Source organism: Bos mutus, chromosome 10, assembly GCF_027580195.1.
Source record: "Bos mutus isolate GX-2022 chromosome 10, NWIPB_WYAK_1.1, whole genome shotgun sequence".
NCBI lineage: Eukaryota > Metazoa > Chordata > Mammalia > Artiodactyla > Bovidae > Bos > Bos mutus.
Window position 1 is genome coordinate 11,296,490 of NC_091626.1, and position 17,704 is coordinate 11,314,193.

Here is a 17,704-nt window from a genome sequence, read left to right on the forward strand (position 1 = left end):
CAGGATTTCCTTTTTTTTAACCATTAAAAAAATTAAGTATAGTTAATTGACAATATTGTGTTAGTTTCTGGTGTACAGCAAAGTGATTCAGTTATTCAATTATTGTGTATATATATATATATATTCTTTCTCAGATTTTTTTCCATTATAAGCCATTACATTGAATATAGTTCCCTGTGCTATACAGTAGGCCCTTGTTTTTTATCTATTTAATACATAGTAGTGTGCATATGTTAATCCCAAATTCCTAATTTATCTCCCTCTCCTCACCCCCCTCTATATCCTTTGCTAACTATGAATTTGTTTTCTATATCTGTATATCTATTTCTGTTCTTGTAAATAAGTTCATTTATATCATTTTTTGAGTTTCACATATAAGTGATATCATACGATATTTGTCTTTCTCTGACTTATTTCACTTAGTATGATAATCTCCAGGTCCATCCATGTTGCTGCAAACAGGATTATTTCATTCTTTTTTACAGGATTGATTTTCTTTTTTTTTTTATTTTTGAGGCAAGGAATATGACTTTATTTGGAAACTCAGCTGACTGAGAAGGTGGCAGAGTAATGACTCAAAATAACCATTTTATTGGGGTCTGGATGCCAGGTTCTTTTATAGAACAGAAATGGGGGGAGGTGAGGAAACAAAGTAAAGAAACCATTAATCTTACAAATATCTCCTATAATGGCAATCCTAGGAGACTGTGTTTATTTCTTCCATCCTGCCACCCACAGGTGGACAGGGGCCTGAACAAAGGCATTTTGGTTTAACATTCAGGCAGAGAGGTAGGGTTTCCTGAGGCAGGCTACTTTGTATGGGCAGTGTCCTTTCAGTGAACAAAAGCAACAGGAAGCAAAGGTTAAAGAAAAGGATCCAAATGAAGCTGTAATTGGCTCTTCCCCATAACACAGCTTCTGGTGGCATGCTGGCCATCTGTGGTGTCCCTGGGCTTATGGACACTGCATAACACTGATCTCTGCCTTCGTCTTCACACGATGTCCTCCCTGTGTGTGTGGCTGTGTCCAAACTCCACCCTCTTCCTTTTTTAAAAAAAATAAAGACACCAGTCATGTTGGATCAGGGGCCACTCTATCCAGTACGACCTCATCTTAACTAAGTTCCATTTTCAACAGCACTGTTTCCAAACAAGGTCATATTCTGAGGTTCTAGAAGATAGGACTTTAACAAATGAATTTTATGCAGGCTAAGTCGCCTCAGTCCTTTCTAACTCTCTGCGACCCCCTGGACTGCAGCCCGCTTCCCTGTCCATGGGATCCTCCACGCGAAAACACCAGAGTGGGTTGCCATGCCCCTCCCAGGGGATCCTCCTGAGCCAGGGATGGAAACCAGGCTGCTATGTCTCCCACACTGGCAGGTGGGCTCCCCACCCCTAGCACCACCTGGGAAGCTTGGGGAGAGACAATTCACTGCACAGCAGATGATGTCTCTGCGAACCTGTAAAAAGCCACTTAGAGCCTAAGCTGTGTTTAGCACCCCTTATCCTGAACTTTGCACTGCAGGGAATAATCCCCAATGTAGTACCAGCACAAGCCCGTGCTCTTGCTATTTGGCTCTTGTCTCCAAGAATTGATTTTTTTTTTACAAGACTGCTTCACAGATGGTGCCACGTCCTTCAGATTGCAGCAGCTAAAGAGGGTCACCATAGCTAGTTTTCCCACTGTTTAGGGTCAGCAAGATTCATCAGTGTGGTCAAGGTGTCAGCCTAAACCCTCCAATAGGAAGTTTTTCTTTCCTCCTTATAACCAGTAAGCAATCAGTGCTTGGCACCCTGCCAATGTCTAGTTCTCATTGACCTTTCTTCTAGAATTTTAGCATTTGTTGATGGCCATAGCCTGAATCAACTATTTCATTAGGGTTTGTAGAACAGATGTTTTTGCATTCTACCATTCCTTTCCACACTTAGCAGCTCTAAGCATTTAGTAATGCAGCACATTCTGACATCAATTAGGGCTATGTAAATACTTTGAAATAGAACTTTTGTAGGAAAGGCACAGTAATTCTTTTGTGCTAATTTGTGCTAATTCTTCCTCTTTCATTACCAGTAGTAATAGAGTTCACACACAAGCTATTTCCAATGGACACAGATTGTTTCTTGAGGGCTTTTTTGAATATATTATAAATGCCTGGCTTTTAAAATATTTAGTATGATTTCAATCAATTAGCCTTGATTCTTTTTGATTCTCAAATTGACTGTGGAGAGCACATTCAAGCTGGCTCCCCCATCTTTTATAAGTGACTGTGTTAATCTTTAAAACACTTCGTTATTCTCTAGCACAGCAGAATGCCTGGGGTCATGTTGTATATTTTCTTTCTTCCCTCCTTACCCTCCTGCCTCCCTCCCTCCCCCTCTCTTTCTCACTCTCCCTTTCTTTCTTCTTTCCTTCTCTTTCTCCTTCCCTTTCTCTCTCTTCCTTACTGCCTTCCGTTCTCCCTCCTTCTCTCTCTCTTCTTTCTTTTTTTCTCTGCAAACTTTATTCATTCCTCCAAGAATTCTCTTTAGTGTTGTTTTTTGCTTTATTTTTTCTGGTAATGAAGATGATATTTAGAGACCACATTCTCAGTATTGCAAGTGATCATTGGTATTGGAATTTTCAGTGGTCAGAGGCAGAAAATATATTTTTAAATTTATGAGCTAATATTGATATTTCCAATAAAAATATGATTACAGAATTCTTACTTAAATTGTTCGATTTTATTCTTGTGTCTATTTTTAACCTAAAAACTTTATTTCTCTGTAATATTAACAAAATCACTTACTTCATCATGAAATATATAAAAGTTTCAAAATAACAGTAATAATAATATAAATATTACTAACCAAACTAATAAATTATACTGAAAATTATATTCAGTTACTGACTATATTGTTTCCAATAAACTGACTATATCCTATCAAGTACATGTGGTCAAACCACTATATTCTGAAGTTCCTTGAAGCTTTGCCTTTCTCTGTAAAGCTATGTTATCAATATGACATATAATTAGTTCCATTTATTCCAATTTGCTTTCAATCTATAGAGATTTATTTTTTCATTTTGACTTAATTTTTTGAATGAGTTAAAAGAAGTACATGTCTTCTGGCCAAACTTTAAGGAGGTATTTTAAGAGAAATATTGTTCCATCTTTGATCATTCCATTCTATTTTCTACCTCTCCTATGTGTAATGATTTTTACTAATTTTTTACTTAATCTTTTAGTATTTATACTGTGAAAATATAAGGACTTATTTGTATATATGTATTCCCCTTTCTTACCTAAAATATAGCATATTAGCACACTATTCTGCACTTTGCTTTTTAAAATAGTAATTTAATACTATATCCTGTGCGTCATTCTATATCAATAAATCAAGTGCTGCTCTAATTCTTTTTATAACTGCATAGATTCTACTATGTGAATGCACTTTAGTTTTTTTTAGCCAATATCCCACTGATGGACGTTTGAACTGATTCCGATCTTCTGCTGTTATAAATAATGTCACAATAAATAATTTGTGTATATATAATCTTTTCCTTTGGGATACATTTCTAAAAATGGAATGACCGAGTCAAGGATAAATACATATCATTTTCCTAATTATTGCTAAATTTTCCCATCTTCAGTGGCTGCACAGTTTTCATTCTCACCAACAATATATTTAAGTTCCAGTTTCTCTACAACCTGGTGAACAGAAGAAATTGTAGGAGTTTGCATTTTTGTCAATCTGTTGGTAGAGAAATAATATCTCACTGTATTTTAATTTTTATTAGTGTGAATGATGTAAAAAATTTTTTTCCTGTGTTTAAAGGGCATCTGTTTTTATTTTTCTGGATAGTATCTATTCATGTCTCTCCCAAGTTTTCTATCAGGTTGTTATCATCTTCCCTCCAGTTTTACTGAGATGAATTGTTCAATTGGCATCACCAGTACACCTTAAACTTACCTTGTGTAAGTTCAATAAGTGCACAGGTGATCATTTGACACACATATTGCACAATGACTATTGTACTAAGATTAGTTAACACCTCCGTCACCTCACATAATTACCATTTTGTTGTTGTGAGAATAGTTAAGATCTACTTCCTTAGCAACTTTCAAGAAGTATATATATTGTTAACTATAGTCATCATGCTGTACATAGAGCCCTAGAACTTAATTCATTTTATAAATGGAGTTTTGTACCCTTCAACCAACATCTCATTTCCTCCACCCAGGTTGCCAGTCTTTTTTTCTCAGTCTATGATAAATCTTTCCGAGAAGGCAATGGCAACCCGCTCCAGTACTCTTGCCTGGAAAATCCCATGGACAGAGGAGCCTGGTGGGCTGAAGTCCATGGGGTCACTAGGAGTCGGAGACGACTGAGTGACTTCACTTTCACTTTTCACTTTGATGCATTGGAGAAGGAAATGGCAACCCACTCCAGTGTTCTTGCCTGGAGAATCCCAGGGACAGGAGCCTGGTGGGCTGCCGTCTATGGGGTCGCACAGAGTCGGACACGACTGAATGACTTAACAGTAGCATGATAGATCTTTATATTTTACAGAGATAAGCTCCATGATAAACATTGCAAACATATCCTCCAATTTCTCCTTTGTCTTTTGCCTTAGCTTATGAAGATTTTTGCCATGTGAAGGCTTTTTTTTTTTTCTTATTGTGTCTGGATATTGAGTCCTAGATAGGAACATTTTCCTCACTCCCAGGTTTTAAGAGATTTCACTCATGTTATCTTTTAATACTAATAAGGGTTATTTTCATACATTTAGACCCTTGATCCATCTAGAATGTATCCTGGCATATGCTATGAAATATGAATCCAATTTTACCTTTGTTTAAATGGCTATTCATTCTAAATTTTCTAAGTCAAAAACGTTTTAATTAAAAAGATGGACTTTTAAAGTGGTCTTCTCTCCTGATTTGAAATACCATCTATATCATTTATTATATTTCCCTATCATTTGGCTCTAGTTTTGTACTTTCTATCATTCCATTGGTCTGTCTTTTCATGTAGCAGTACCATATAACTGAATTATAGAGGCTTCTATAATACGTAATGCTTGATAGGGTCTATGCCTTTCCCCCATACTGTTCATCCTTTTCAGACTTTTGCTTTCCTGGCTATTCTTGCTGATTTATTCACTTATCTTTTAACACAAAGTTTAAAATACATTTATCTAGCTCCAGAAAAGAAATCTGATGTTATTTTTTTATCGAGATGGCATGCCATTTATTGCAAGCAGATTCTTTACTGTCTGAACCGCCAGGGAAGCCCAACTAACTTAAAACTGGTATTTTTTTCATGTTGCATCTTCCTATCCAGAAAACAGAATATTAAATATCTTTCTATGTGATCTGGCTTTGTTGCTATTGTTTAGTCTCTAAGTCATGTCCGACTCTTTGCAATCCCAAGAACTGTAGCCTACTAGGTTCCTCTCTCCATGAGATTTCCCAGGCAAGAATAGTGGAGTGGATTGCCATTTCCTCCTCCAAGGATCTTCCTGATCCAGGGATTGAACCCGTCTGTCCTGCATTGGCAGGCAGATTCGTTACCACTAAGCCACAAGGGAAGACCATGATCTGGCTTACTTGCATATAATTTTTAAAAACTAAAGAGACAATGTTTTGTAATTTGCCTTTACATTTTTTAAAAATTTATTTTTATTTATTTTTCATTAGAGGGTAATTACTTTACAAAGTTGTGTTGTTTTCTGCTGTGAAACAACATGAATTGGCCATAAGTATTCATATACCCCCTTCCTCTTGGGCCTTTTCACTTTCTTAACTGTGTATCTTGGAGAATTCTACCTCAATCTACATAGCTGCATCTCATTTTTTAAGGTTGTGAAGCATTCCCTTATACGAATGCAACACAATATGTTTGTGTTTCTTTTGATGAACATTGTTTTTGCTACTATAAATACACTATGATGAAAATTTCTAAACATGCATGGGCAAGTATCGCTGCAGAATCAATTCCTAAAAGGGAAATTTCTGGGCCAAAGTATATGCAGAGTTTTGCCAAATTGCCTTCCAAGAATCATACTATTTATCACTCCAACAAAGGTCACGTGAGAATGAGTTTTTCACATGCTTGCCAGTACTGTACAGAATCAACATTTATCATCTGTATCATCTGATGCTTTAATACACTGGCACCATCTCACCTAGGCCAGCTTCTCTAGTCCCCACTGAGCCTTCTGTGAAAAGACTGAATAGAAGCTACCAGGACTGCTCTGCCTAGGAGTATGTTTGATGGTATTACATGGATTTGCATGGCACCTGGGGAACCCTGGGAGATGATGGAGAATACGCCTCAGGGTTATACTAGTCAGGAGCGAAGAAGTTTTATCTTTCAATTTCCCATCTACGAAATGGATTGAGTGTTACTCTCAGGGTCACTAACTCTAACACTTGTGGCTCAGCCTCCAACCACGCTCCCTGTCCAGGTGGAGAAACACGGGCTTTCCAAGCCATCAGTGAGGCGAATGCTGAGAGGATAGGAAGGGGCGCCAACAGTGGTGGCTGGAGATCTCTGTCAGGAAACCACACTTTATGCCTGAAGAAGGAAAATAAAATAATTTTTATATTGCCACAGAGGATAGAACACAGCACAAAAAGAAATATAAGATATAGAGTTCTTGGAACAGATATAAAGAAAACGTTACAGGATTGTGCAATGGGGGAGGAGACGAGATAAGAATGACAGAGAGAAACTATTCACTGAGGTGAAAGGAAAAGGTGGGGGAGGACTTCCCTGTGGTCCAGTGGTTAAGACTTTGCCTTCCAATGCAAAGGTTGGAAGGGATCAATCAGGGTTGATCCCTGATCGGAGAGCTAAGATCCCATATACTTTGCGCCCAAAAAAACCAACACATAAAACAGAAGCAATATTGTAACAAATTCAATAAAGACTTTAAAAATGGTTCACATCAAAAAAATGTTTTTAAAAAAAGTCTACAGCAGGCAGTGTGCAAACCTCAGTAATCTATTGATAATGATGTCGAGCCTAAACTTTGAACAATTCCCGATCACCTAGGGGCAAGGACACTGTGAGATAAATAGACTGGGAGAGTGAACAATGAGGAGAACATTTCCACTGGTCCAGATAAAAGGTGATTCTCTTAACCTTAACTGGTGAAAGGTTTTCATTAACCCCTCAGAGAGGAGAAAGTTTATGTATGAACCTCACTGTATGTTTTTATGCGGTTTATGCAGTATTTTAAACTAACCCAGTCATTCTCAACTAACTCTTCTATAATTTTCACATAAAGCCCTGCATTAAGTTGTAGGCATTGTTATTACTTAATTGTATGTTTGTTTAGTAAATTAAATTTTTTTTAAGTCTTTCACTTCAAGAAAACTACTTCCCAAAAGATGGTACAGTCTCTGGACTCAAACTGCTTGCAGTAGACCCTAGTCTCTACTGGAGTCTCTACTGGAGGGACTAGGTTCAATGGCTCAGCTGGATGATCTTGAGCAACTTTCTGAACTTCTCTGATCTTTCGTTTCCTCATCTATAAGATTAGGAACCTACTCCTTAGGAATGTGGTGAAGATGAAATAAGCCAAGTCTACCTAAATGCCTGGCATATAATGAGTACATCATAAATATCAGGTATTTTGTTAGAATATGATGAAAGTCAAGGTTCAGGTGCTCCAAAAAATACAACTGGTGAAACAGCTCTCCTGGCAGAAGGCTGCTTCATCAAGCCCATCTGTGCCTGAGCATGTCTGCACTGATGCAAGGATAGCCTGGTGGGTCTGGGTATTTCACGTTGTTCTTCTAGGCCTATGGACACACTCAAGGTCATGTGTTTGGTGGGGAAAGACTCCAGGGCTGTGAGTCTTTACTGACCTAATAAGAGTAGAGGCTTGTCCTGAGGAAACAGCACCCAAAGCGGCCCAGAAGCAGTATACATTTTGAAAACTGACTGAAGAGGTACTTCATTCCTACAGTAAACAGCCAGGCTGCTTTGTCACCTGGTGAGGGGCACTGTCCTGTGCGTGCAAAAATGCCCCTGGTAAAAATAAAAGGAACTGTATCCTGAGCATCAAAGCACAGTGCTTCCTGGCATATTTAACAAACTTTCAAAAAGGAATCAAAGCAAAAATAAACAAACAAACCCCAAAGAATTCTCTGGATGATTACCCCCAAGAATTTAATTTTTTGCCATTAATTAGTATCTGGCTTATGATAGAGATCAGAAGAAATGAGAGTTGTTTTCTTTAAGGAATTGTGCAAGCTAAGGAACAGGCCAAACGAGAAAGTGGGCTCCTGGGAGATAAAAGCCACGCTGGAGCCCAAGGGTTTCATACCTCCTTTCTTGATAAATAAGCTTAATTAAAGCTTTTGCACTTGAATTCAATTCCCCTTGTGCTAACTTTTGCTCAGAGCATACTTCTCTCTCTCATTTCATCACTGAGTAGAATAATTCTTAGAGCCAAGAGAAGTTATGGAAGCATCATAATTTAGTTTAAATGTATTGAAGTTTCATTCTGAGATGACAAGTAGCAATTTCAGGCTCCATTCCATGGCTGGTAAGAGACGCTTGAATAACTAACTGGGTAGAAAATTTCCTCATGGAAGATCGTTTAAGACATTAATGTGACAAGTCATTGGAAAAAAGAAAAGTCTCATTCAGAAATGCCACAGTTAAGCACTGAAAGTCTTGCTTTTTTTTTTTCATTTTGGTTACGCCTCCTTCAGTGGAAGTATGGGCAGGTCTGCCAGATGTGTGTGTGTCTTCAGTTGCTCAGTTGCATGATTCTTTTTTCCACCCCATGGACCGTAGCCCACCAAGTTCCTCTATCCATGGGATTTTCCTGGCAAGAATACTGGAATGAGTTGCTATTTCCTCCTCCAGGGGATCTCCCCGGGATCGAACCCACGTCTCTGGTGCTTCCTGCATTGCAGGCAGATTCTCTACCTCTGAGTCACCAAGGAAGCCCAGGGAAGTCCCTGAAAATCTTCCTTTTTATCCATATATACTTTATGGAAGATAATTCTGAAGGTCAGATAATATGAATACCTAGGATGGAGCTGCCCATCAGGATTTAAGGGCACTGGGTTGGGATGCTTATGGCCAAGTTCTTGTGAAAGGGATTTTATCTGTGGCAAGTCTATAAAGATCAAGACACCAATTTTTAAAAAGCACCAGCCTCTTTAAGACATCTTTACTCTCAATACAAATTTTTCCCTAGGAAGAGCAATGAACTTTTATATGACAGCAATGAGGTTAAAAGGGAGTAAAGAATCCATCTGAAAAAAATGGAAAGTCACCAGTTTTCATTTTTTGCTATGCTCATTGGGATACTGATTTAATCAGTTTGTAAGAAACTACTACTCTTGAACTGTGGTTGTTCTACAGAAAGTAGAAACACAGAACCTATTCTAATTACTGAGAATTTGTTGCTATTTTGTTGTTGCTGTTGAATTCTTTTCCCTAGTTTATGTTTCAGAAATGAATAAAATTCCATGAATGGAATTTGGTAACCTTCCACACTGAGTCATAGACAACATGTAGTCAAATCCCAGTTCTCAATGGGCTTTCCTAATGACTCCCCACCACCACCCTCTTTGCTGCTCAAATGGTTAGTCCTACAGCTTCTTTAATCTCAAGTGTTTCATTTGGTGGGGGGCTTTGTCCTCCACATACTCAGGACGGTTCTGTGGAGACCTGGGCAACTTGAGTCACTGAATTCTATGCCTTCCAAGGCCAGTACGTGAAGCAAGCCACACTACTGTGTGCATGCAATGGCTGTTGTCCAGTTGGGAGATAACACACAGCTGGGTTTATATTTTGTGAGTTGTCTATAAAAGTGGGAGAATCAGTAACCCAGGCTAGAAGGGAGTAGCCAATTTGTTATTCTAATCACCATGTCTCTATAAATTATTTGTGCCTCTCAGATGGGAAAGTAGGCCTAAGTGGATAACTTGGGGTGAAGAAAATTTAAAGAAAAGAAATACAAGGAAAAGGTCAAAATCAGTGTTTAAGATAAGTCATTTTAGATTGGTTCTTATGGATGTAATTTCCATGATTTTTTGGCAGAGTTGAGAAAAGTGGGGAACTGGAGGAGATGCAAGCCGGGCAAAGTGTCCAAAAAGTTCTACAGTCCTTTAGGGCCAGAGGGAGGTTATTTTAGGAGCAGAAACATATACTTTTAAAATGCGCCTATATTAGGGTTCTGGATTTTCCTGATTTCCTACGTTCTCTTTAATTTAGTCAAGTTTTTTTTTTTTAATTTTATTTTTAAACTTTACATAATTGTATTAGTTTTGCCAAACATCAAAATGAATCCATCACAGGTATACATGTGCTCCCCCTCCTGAACCCTCCTCCCTCCTCCCTCCCCATACCATTCCTCTGGGTCGTCCCAGTGCACTAGCCCCAAGCATCCAGTATCGTGCATTGAACCTGGACTGGCATCTCGTTTCATACATGATATTTTACATGTTTCAATGCCATTCTCCCAAATCTTCCCACCCTCTCCCTCTCCCACAGAGTCCATAAGACTGTTCCATACATCAGCGTCACTTTTGCTGTCTCGTACACAGGGTTATTGTTACCATCTTTCTAAATTCCATATATATGCGTTAGTATACTGTATTGGTGTTTTTCCTTCTGGCTTACTTCACTCTGTATAGTAGGCTCCGGTTTCATCCACCTCATTAGAACTGATTCAAATGTATTCTTTTTAATGGCTGAGTAATACTCCATTGTGTATATGTACCACAGCTTTCTTATCCATTCATCTGCTGATGGACATCTAGGTTGCTTCCATGTCCTGGCTATTATAAACAGTGCTGCGATGAACATTGGGGTACACGTGTCTCTTTCCCTTCTGGTTTCCTCAGTGTGTATGCCCAGCAGTGGGATTGCTGGATCATAAGGCAGTTCTATTTCCAGTTTTTTAAGGAATCTCCACACTGTTCTCCATAGTGGCTGTACTAGTTTGCATTCCCACCAACAGTGTAAGAGGGTTCCCTTTCCTCCACACCCTCTCCAACATTTATTATTTGTAGGCTTTTGGATCGCAGCCATTTTTTTTAATGTCAATGATAAGCCACAATAGCAAAATCAAAAGCAATATGAGTATATGCATTCATAGTATAAAAGACAATACTATATCTACTTCAACTGGGTCAAGGGGAGTTAAAGATTGAGAATGGGAGCCAGTGTGTCTCTTCTTGAGTCAGAGCTTCAGTGGGAATTAACATACAGGAAACCTAAATGACTTCCTTGGAACTTTTATTTTCTGCTAAAATCTTGGAAGATGTGTGTTTACTCATAAGGGAGGCTGTTTCCATTCACAACATATATAATACCAAAATTGTATTCATAAAGCTGCTTACTAGAACTAGAAAAATAGAATATGTAAATAAACTTTCCTTCATGTTATCAAAGAAGAAATGTTTTCTAGGTTATTGTCTGTATAAACCCAAGTTTTGGTGTATTAAGTTTGCTAAAGAAAGGTGGAAGGTAGTTACTCTTTAGTGATTTTTCATCTGAAAAATCTTAGTCATAGATTTCAACTAGTTTCTATTTTACTTTTTCTTTTCCCTGGAATAAACTTGATTTGCTTGACTGATTAAAAGAACTCCTGTGTTTGTATAACTACTTGTCAGACAATAAAATGGGCAGAACCATGTCGCATCATACCATTTTATTTGTAGTATTGCAGGTGAAAGATATCAGTAATAGTATTACTAAGGTACTAAAAATGTTTTCTAGGATGTTTGACATTTAAAACTAATTGATAACCTAAAATCTGCAAGTTTTTATTTAAAGTGAACTACAGTATCACAATCATACCAAATAGCCTAGCTTAATCGTTCTCTTGGGAGAGACCTTCTTTCCTCTTTGTTCTCCACCTCCCAGCCCTAAGCATCCCAAGTCATAACCTACTGTATATTGTTTTGAGTTAAGTGAAAAGTGAAAGTGTTAGTCGTTCAGTCATGTTAGAGTTAAAGGAGTGATTTATCATGTACGTTATGTGTGTGTGTGCTAAGCCCCTTCAGTAGTCCAACTCGTTGCGATCCCATGAACTGTACCCCTCCAGGTTCCTCTGTCCATGGGATTCTCCACGTAAGAATACTGGAGAGGGTTGCCATTTCCTTCTCCAGTGGATCTTCCCCACCCTTGTTGAACTGGCAAGCAGGTTCTTCAGCATTAGCGCTGCCTGGGAAGCCCATCATGTAAATTACTCCTTTTCAAAAAGGATCTGGGGTGATTGCTCTAGAAGCTTTCGACAAAAGCTGAATAATGGATAAAAAGAAATGCTGATATTTTTAGCAAGGGTAGCAGTGAGTGGAGAAGAGAGAGAAGAATCTGGCCATTAAGGGTGAGGACAGCACTTTGGGGTGGGGATACCATACCCAGCACGTCTCAGCTCTGGAAGGGCAGGAATGGTGTTTGGTTTCCCGGGGCAACGCTTTGAGGTACCTCCCCCTTGGAACCCACAGTCAGAAGAAAAGTGAGGTAAGTACACAAATGACTGTGGTTCTAAACAAGCCAGTGATCCAGTGAGCTTTAAATGTTTGAGGCTCTTTTAAAAAGAAATACAGTGGTAGTGTTGTCAAGTATATAAACTGAATTAATTGCCAAGAAATATTATCTAATTTTAGTTACTGGTGATGACTCAAGTTTTTGTTGAAATGTTAGACAGTTTTTGACCTTTAAATCATGATAATATGTTCTAACTAGTTTAAAAGGACTAATTTTAATTGTGAATGTATGTAAATTTTAGTTTTCTGATGTTTTGGGCTTACGCATAGGAAAACGAAGAACAAAGAGGTTTTGCTCAGAATCAAACCATTGTGGTTGTTTTACTCCCAGGGCGACAGTCTTTAAGGACATATAAAAGCTTTGAGGAAAAAAATTTTTAAAGCACAGTGTTTACATAAGCAGTGGTTGAGTCACTTCATTGAATGTAAAGCTGAGAAATCTCCGGATAATTGATCATCTGTCCAAAGTGCTGACAATCTTTTCTGCTTACTGACATTTATACAAAGCCCAGTGAGCCAAAGAAAATCAAATCTGATTTTAAAGCAGTAAAAAGAATGACATAGTTAAAAGATAAATGTCTTTCTTAAAAATTGGTCATTTCTAGAGGGGAAAAAATATCAGGTTGTTGAGAGGTGAAATGTCTCAGGTCACTCACTGAACCTCTGTGAGCCTGTATGCTCCCGGAGTGGCAGAGATGTAATTCCATGGCTCAGAACATCACTGTCTCCCTCACAGACCTTCCAAGACCCAGGATGAGAATTCCCAGAGCCAACTGCATGACGGGAGAAAACTCACCATGGGGGAAGATAAATGTTTTGCAATAAGTGTGAGCAATTGGTTGAAGGGAACAATTACTTTTATCTTTGCTACTGAGCCTTTGGTTTCTGCCAAGTATATTTATGCTCCTTGGCGAAGACTCCATTTTAATTTCTTGGCAAAACAGATGCTCAGACATCTCTTTTTACAATATCTAGTAAAAGATGCTGTTTTGTAAACACTCATTCTGCAGGGCTTAAAAGCTACAGTGGGGGATTGAATTACATCTGCCTCCTTGAATCTTTAGAGAGGAAAGAATTCTTCAGGAAAAGAACTTTACATAGGCTGTTAGAAAAGAGCCTGTTTAGTGAAGATACTTGGTCAGTTTCCTCTTCTTCTGAGTGTTCTCACTGACTCTGAAAGACAGTGTCAATTTTTGATGCCATTAAAAAAAATAGAACAATACCCACCCCCAGTCCACCTTTCTATTCCTCATAAATTCTGGGGCAGGACAGGCTCATATTATCTTATTTCCTGTCTGGTATGAATGCAACAGGGTACTTTCAGCTCTGGGAAGTCACTGAGAACACTGGAGCAAGCGATTAGTGAAGTTATTATGTGTCACTCAGGGAAAATTTCCTATAAAAGTCAGGCCAAAGATCCAGGCGTAAGTGAGCTCCTGGCACATGGTACTAAACAAAACTGACAGAAACAAAACTTGGAGTTCTTGAAACCAACGCCTTTCTCCTACGAGAAAGTGCTCTGACAACGAAAAGTATTTTGTGTAGTGACCCAGATTGCCTCCTGGCTGTGACCACGCTTCTTAGAACAGGATGGATGTTTGACGCGGGTTTGTGATCCATCCCTGAAAAGTTACTGTTTTGTTCGAAGGGAAAAGTATTGGGTAGAAAAAACACTGATTTCTTTTTTTTTACTTCTAAATGCTAGGTATCTTGTCTATGGTAAAATGCAGCCTACCCACAACCCCCAAGTTACATGTCATGTGTTACAAGCAGACATGAAAGGGATATCCCTTAATTCAGGTTGTGATACCATTAACAAGGATTTAAATTTTCATAGTTTAAGCCCTATTTTGATAAGAAAAAAAAATTATTTACACTCAGTCATACCACTGAGTGTATACACACACACACACACACACATCATCATTGTTCTATATTAAAAATTATAGAATTGGCAAGGCTGAATGTAAAGAATTTTTTATATATAAGAAACTGTTTATATATATGGCCTCCCTGGTAGCTCAGACAGTAAAGACTCTGCCTGCAAGGCAAGAGACCTGAGTTTGATTCCTGGGTTTTGAAGATACCCTGGAGAAGGGAATGGCAACCCACTCCAGTATCCTTGCCTGGAGAATTACAGTATTCTTGCCTGAAGAATTCCATGGACAGAGGAACCTGGAGGGCTACAGCCCATGGGGTCACAAAGAGCCAGCCACAAATGAGTGACTAACATTTTTACTTTTCACTTTCACACACACACAAACACACATGTATCTCAAATAAACAAATACAACTCTCTCGTGTGATAACCATGTTAGATATTGTTAATTATGCATTTCAATAAACTTTCAGCATTCTTCTCAACAGAGCTTCCAGGCAGCTATCACCCAGAAGACTTCTTATAAGAATGTAAGAAATGTGTCATGACATGGGAGGCAGGGATACTGGAACACCTTGACTTGGTCCAGACGTTGGAATCTTTTATTTTTCTTTTTCTTTCATCTTTGTTACTCCATGAGTATTTGTGATAGGCAGAATAATGACCCCTAAAGATGGAATTAGGAATACAAACGCCAGTTTATGTGACAAAAGGAACTGTGCTGATAGGATCAAGTTAAAGATCTTGAGACAGGGAGATTGTTCTGGGTTCTCCAGGGGAACACAGTTTAATCACAAGGGTCCTTAGAAGAGGGAAGCTGGGGGTCAGAGTCAGAGATGAAGATGTGACAACGGAAGCATAGGTTATAGTGATACAAACATACATCAAGGAATGCAGGCAGTCTCCAGAAGATGGAAAAGGCAAGGAAATGGAATTTCTCCCAGAGCTTCCAGAAGGAATACAGTCCTGCCAACTGGTTTCAGACTTCTGATCTCCAAAATAGTAAAATAATAAATATGCTTGTTTAAACCACTAAGCTTATGGTAATCTGTTACAGCATCAGTAGGACATTAATACAGTTTTTACTTCATTGAATTCATTGTCCCCTGGCTGAGAGAATGGCTGCTTTTTTTATTTTCCTGCTCCTAGTTCATGTGGCAAAACACAGCCTCCCCAGAGCGCCCAAGCTTACAAGTCGCATACAGATTCTGACTCAACCTTCTTGGCTTTCATTTCCAAATTCCAGAAAGAGAATGTGATCGGGGGCTGGGCAGTTCTCAGAGATGAGGAGCAGGGCAGATATCTCAAACAGGCACCCACAGCATTGTTCATGCCTTTGTTTACTGACTTCCTAAATTTTAAATTTTATTTTACAAATTCCACATATCTGGGGTATTGTAGATGGTGTTTCATGCCTCTCGATAGCCCTTTTGATAGTGCCTCTCTAACCACATCTGACCTTGGCCATGTGCTTTGCTTTGGCTGATGGAACAATAGCAAACAATTGGTCTTGTAAAAGCATTTGTATATTTCTGCTTCTTCTCTTGGAGCCTTATCCCTGTCCTAAGAGCAGTTCTTGGCCAGTCTACTGGAAGATGAGACACCATGTAGCCCAGAACCAAGTCATCCCAGCTGAGGCCATCCTAGCCAGCCAGTCCCCAGCCTACCTAGGTGCTGATCACAGATATTTTAAGTGTGCACCCCCTAGCCCAGTTCAGATTCGCACAATTGCTCAGCCAACCCAGTATAAGTTAGCAACTAACCACCAACAATCACAATCCAGACTCATGAACAAGAATAGGTGTTACTGATGAATGTCACTGTGGTTTCATGGTTTTTCATTACACACCATTATTTCAGTTCATTTCAGTTCAGTCACTCAGTCGTGTCCAACTCTTTGTGACCCCATGAACCACAGCATGCCAGGCTTCCCTGTCCATCACCAACTCCCAGAGTTTACCCAAACTCATGTCCATTGAGTCGGTAACGCCATCCAAACATCTCATCCTCTGTTGTCCCCTTCTCCCGCCTTCAATCTTCCCCAGCATCAGGGTTTTTTCAAATGAGTCTGTTCTTCACATCAGGTGGCCAAAGTATTGGAGTTTAAGCTTCATCATCAGTCCTTCAAATGAATATTCAGGACTAATTTCCTTTAGGATTGACTGGTTGGATTTCCTTGCAGTTCAAGGGACTCTCAAGAGTCTTCTCCAACATTACTTTTCAAAAGCATCAATTCTTCAGTGCTCAGCTTTCTTTATAGTACAACTCTCACATCCATACATGACCACCAGAAAAATAGTCCATAGCTTTGACTAGATGGACCTTTGTTGGCAAAGTAATGTCTCTGCTTTTGAATATGCTATCTAGGTTGGTCATAACTTTCTTTCCAAGGAGCAAGTGTCTTTTAGTTTCATGCCTGTAGTCACCATCTGCAGTGATTTTGGAGCCCAAAAAATAAAGTCTGTCAATGTTTCCACTGTTTCCCCATCTATTTGCCATGAAGTGATGGGGCCAGATGCCATGATCTTAGTTTTCTGACTGATGAGTCTTAAGCCAACTTTTTCACTCTCCTCTTTCACTTTCATCAAGAGGCCCTTTAGTTCTTCTTCACTTTCTGCCATAAAGGTGGTGTCATCTGCATATCTGAGGTCATTGATATTTCTCCTGGCAATCTTGATTCCAGCTTGTGCTTCATCCAGGCCAGCATTTCACATGATGTACTCTGCATAGAAGTTAAATAAGCAGGGTTACAATATACAGCCTTGATGTACTCCTTTTCCTATTTGAAACCAGTCTGTTGTTCCATGTCCAGTTCTAACTGTTGCTTCCTGACCTGCATACAGGTTTCTCAAGGGGCAGCTCAGGTGGTCTGGTATTCCCATCTCTTTCAGAATTTCCACAGTTTCTTGTGATCCACACAGTCAAAGGCTTTGGCACAGTCAATAAAGCAGAAATAGATGCTTTTCTGGAACTCTCTTGCTTTTTTGATGATCCAGTAAATGTTGACAATTTGATCTCTGGTTCCTCTGCCTTTTCTAAAACCAGCTTGAACATCTGGAAGTTCATGCTTCATGTACTGCTGAAGCCTGGCTTGGAGAGTTTTGAGCATTACTTTACTAGTGTGTGAGATGAGTGCAATTGTGTGGCAGTTTGAACATTCTTTGAAATTGCCTTTCTTTGGGATTGGAATGAAAACTGACCTTTTCCAGTCCTGTGGCCACTGCTGAGTTTTCCAAATTTGCTGACATATTGAGTGCAGCACTTTCACAGCATCATCTTTTAGGATTTGAAATAGTTCAACTGGAATTCCATCACCTCCA